The sequence below is a fragment of the Benincasa hispida genome, chromosome 12 (genome assembly GCF_009727055.1).
Source record: "Benincasa hispida cultivar B227 chromosome 12, ASM972705v1, whole genome shotgun sequence".
NCBI lineage: Eukaryota > Viridiplantae > Streptophyta > Magnoliopsida > Cucurbitales > Cucurbitaceae > Benincasa > Benincasa hispida.
Genome location: NC_052360.1, coordinates 50,747,547 through 50,752,519, shown reverse-complemented (window position 1 = coordinate 50,752,519; position 4,973 = coordinate 50,747,547).

Genomic DNA, 4,973 nt, shown 5'->3' with positions numbered 1-4,973 from the left:
TAATTTTGTTAACCCACACTTCCCAAGTTTGATTGCAAAAATTCTTACAAAATATAGTAAGTTGATCTTTTGATCCACATCTGGAATTACACTCTAATCACAAAAGTAAGTTTGATTAAAAAAAATAGTTACAAAAAAGATTGATTTTCCTTACTCATAATCATCGAAAAGTTCGCTTCGCTCTCTGGCTATCCTTATGAAACCATCTTCCCCCAATTGGATCTCCATGAATTTTTTACCCAATTGGATCTCTATGAATTTTTTAAAATATAGTAATCACGGGTGTATCCTACCGCCTTCATGTCGTGGTCTAGTGATTCTCCAAAAATTTAAGAGTTAATAATTATTTAGTGTTAAATCAAATAGAAAATTAAATAACTAATTAAATTATAATATGAATTTTCATCTTATCCCATGAGTGGATTTGGGGTGATTTCTCCTAATAGCTACACACAAAGGTTGCAAAGTTATCTCATTTTGTGGAACAATCTGCAATTATCTATTTTGATGCTTACAAAATAATTTTTTTTAATCAAAAGTGAAATATTTTACCTATTTTTTTTTTGTTCCAATAGGTTGGTTTGAAATTGACTTTCTTCTAGAATTCCAATTTTCATAGCAAATTCAAAAATAAATTTGGGTTTACCACCTCACAATCAAATGGACTTAGTTATGAAGGATAACATCTTCTTCAAAAAATTTGATTAGCCAGTGATCTGATGTATGTCTTGCATAAATCCAGCAAGCCCCTAGAATGTGTATATTTCAATCACACATATGGTCAATAAAAATATTTAATTAATAGCCACAATTTTAAAAGAACTGAGGAAGACGTACCCTTGTGTTATTGTTGGCTGGAGCCACGGCGCCTTTCTCCCTCCGGTCTACTGTTTTAGGTAGATTTTGAAAAACATTTCGCCAATTTTGCTGCAACATAAAAATGTAATATTTTTATCTAGTAAAGAAAACACATAAAAAATAGTGTGGGCCTGAAAGCTACTAAAAGCAAACAAAGTCATGTTGATTGGGCCACAATCCCTCGAAATATTAGGCCACACCCTAGCTAATCACATAAATATAAACTTCTCAATAAATTATATGCATGAACAAGATAATATATTATCATAACATCTCCTATCGTATCTCTTTCTTAAGAGAGATTATAATTCATAGGTCAAAACAATATGACTCGTGCTTCCAACATAATAAGATGTTAATATATTAAGCAAACAAATTTCGAACCTGTATTCAAATTGTTATTAATGGAAGATTATATTTAACATGGTATAAGAGAGTCTAAAAAATGTTTTAAAAAATTCAAATTGCATACCAAGCTCGTATATACTAACGATATATTAGAGTGATTATCGTCATTTAAATTTTTAAAAAGTTTTTATTCATTTTGAAATAGTCCTACGTTGAAATTCGGTTAATTAAAAAATATAGGAAAATAAATTATTAATACATACAATATGTGTACTACTAAAATTTTCAACGACCAAAGTATAAGATAGATCATCCTTTAAAATAAAAATAGCAATAAATAACTAAAACTCCAAGAAAAAAAAGAAGATCAAGTCGGAGACGTTTATTGATGTCTAACTTGTCAAGCTGTCACCTAGTAACCCCTTACTTAGTAACAAAGTACCATCCAACTTAGCTTCTCTACCAACTTGGGGTCGTAGGTTCACACCTATCGCAAATTGATGAGACTATGAATGTGATTTCAAGACGCATCACGATCTTTTTATAAAAATATAATTTTTTTTGATCTTATGACTTTCTCAAACGTGAAATTGCGTTTGGGATCTCATTCCAATCGTGGTGGAAGAAAAGCCACGATCGCAAATGGACAATTTAACATCGGCATGTGATTTGTGAAGTAAGCAAAATGTTCATTTTCATTGAATTCAAGGTCATTCGACGTTGGCACAACTAAATCCGGGCCATTCGTACAAAAATCTCTTGGACCCTTGCTAATAATTTTATAGATTGAACTATGACCATACAAAAGGAAGCCTGCAGATTTTGAAATAACTAATAGAAAACCTATTAGCTGCAGTGCCCAGTATGTAAGTAATACACATGACCAAGAAAACAGGAGAATACCTCTGACTAATTTGGCTTTCTTCCTGGCAAATGATCCAACAATGGAAGGTGACATGCCAATATCCCTCGCACCAGCAATCATTGCCGCCTCAGTCCATCGTAGCTTCACCTGTAATATTTTACAAACGCAAAATTATGCTTAAAATCTCTAAATCTTGAAGAACCTAAAGATTGTAGCAGACCAAGAAAACCCAAACTTGTTCAATAATGCGGGCCCTAGATGCTAGTTACGGCTATCGATGAGAAAGATCAAGAAAATCATTATGAAAAATAATAACTTTTTCTTTTTCTTTTTAATGTTTATTGTATGTATAAATTAGGAACTATACTTTTTTTAAAAACGGTTGTTTTCAAATATACGAAAATGAACCAAAACATTTATAAATATAGTAAAAACTTCACTCTCTATCATGACACATATAGATACAAATAGTAGTATATCGCATTCTATTATTGATAGACTATGATATTTTACTATTATTTATAAATATTTTTAGTAGATTTGTCACTTAAAAGTATTTTTTTCTTCTTAACAATAAAAAATAAATAGATAAACCAAGAAACTATTAGACTTTTCTTTCCTTCTTAAAAAAAGAAAATATTAGACTTTGTTCTTTTTTAGTTTTTTTTTTTTAAAACTCACGGTTAAACAATACGAACCTTAAAATTTATAAACTAAACTTATAATGTAACTTTATCATTTTATCAAAGATTTGAGTTTAAGGAGTCGTGTGGAATGAGTTAGAGGAAAAAATGTTTTAAAAAACTCCAATGTGTGTTTGAAAAAATAAATAAATCATGCATTTTTTTTAGTTAGTTACTTATTTATTTTATCATTAATTTTAACCCAGTACAACTCAATATAACACATCACTCGATTTAAATGGTAATATGTACTATGTGCAATTAACTTGTGACAAATACTAAAAAAATTTACCAAATTTTTTTTAAACGATCATTGGCCGACAAATGATAGTAGAATCAATATATTATAGAATGAACAACTTTCTCCTAAGCTAAGGAAGGAAGGTAGTACACCAGCTACAAGAACTCTACAAGCTACTGATCAGAGCAAGATCATAATGGAGTAATAAAAAATAAAATTAAAAAAAAAAAAGATTTGAAAGTTATTTGGTTATCAAATTTTGAATTATTGATTTTTTATTGTCCATTTTCAAAGTATAAAATTAAATTTACTATATAACCAAAACTTAAGCGCTTTCGGTAGGAGGTCGTATGTTTCAAACATTTGTAATGTCATTTTCCGTCCTCTCATTCTAATATTATTGATTTCTTCTTATCTTGATGTAATTAAATTTAGGAGAATTTTCAATTTACACCTTTGAACTAATATTTGTATCAATTTAAACCCTTAACTTTTGTAATTAAGTGTATCAACGCATCTATCATTTAGTTTTTTTTAATTGAAAAATATGGTGCAAGACATGTTTCAATTAAACTTGTAAATTTTCATAAATAAACCAATTTAAGCACACCCTTTGGTACGATTACATTTGAAAAATGGCCATGCATCCAATTGTTACGTGTGTATTGTAGACTTCATACAATATTAGACTAGAATTGATGCAATAGACACTTTTCAAAGAAAATTTTACTTGAGAGCCTTAAATTGATACAATTACAAATGTTTTCAAGTAGTTTTTTTTTTCTTTTTTAATAATAATCAACATGAAGTGTGTTATTCACTAATGATATAAATATTTCATTTAATAAAAAGATAAACGAGTAAAATTGTAGGGACTTATTCCAAAAAAAAAAAAAAATCCATGCTCGTATAAAATAAATCATAGCAAAGAGAACAAAACTGACCGTGTGTGGTTTTGAAAAGTTTTTTAAATGAACTTAAGAGTTAAAACTAAACAACACACCAAACTTAAGTCAAACCTAAAAAACTTTTGACCCGACCAAACTTAACATCTTTTTAAAATTTTCTTTTTCCAATATTTTTCTTACTTTTTAAAATTTTAAGTGACGAGCTCCACATAGTAAAAATATTATTTTATCCATGGAAAATATCTCCAATTTTATATTTATCAATCACAACTTTTTATATCCAATTTTAATTTTTAAACTTAAACTTAGTTTTCTATTTCATTTTTCTATATGTTTTTAGGAAGTTTTTCAATCAATATTTGTGCTAGATTTGTTATTATTTTTTAAAGGAATTAACAAATTTGATAAATAAAAGTTTTGTCGAGACTTTTCATAATTGAAAATTTTCCTGTAGAAGAAAAATTCTTACGTTAAATTTCTCGTAAGAATTGTAAAATGGAACATTTTCAATTGTTATACAAATCTCCTTATACGATTTTTTAGTAAGCTTACAAGAAAAATTTCCAGGAGGCTTATACATTTTCTTTTCTATTATTTTTCATTCAAATTAACACCAATTCCCATTCACACATTTCGACTTCTTTTTTAAGATCATGTTTCAGGTAGAGTTTGAATGTTGATTCATTAACCCATCGTTGGTATGCATAGGAAAAAAAAGGGAGTACTAAAAAAAATGGTAGATTTCAATTATGCCTCAAAACTTCAAGTTTAGATTAGGTTTCAAGCACTTTTGTTTCAATTTTTCAAACTTATTTTTAACCTTTATATCGTTTGAAATTGTCTCATAACAACAATTTTATTAGATTTCCCATTAAAATGTAAACAAAATATAGTGTGAAAATTAGTTGAAAAATAAAGATTCCAATGTGTAACGTTTGACATTGAGCGGTATAAAATATTGTTTTGAACATCCAAATTTTATTGTTACCTGAGTTTGGACCTAATTTTATTTGAAAATTTGAAGGTATCAGAAGGGGTGTATTCTGTGGGGAGGTGTGGAGTCGCGGGAT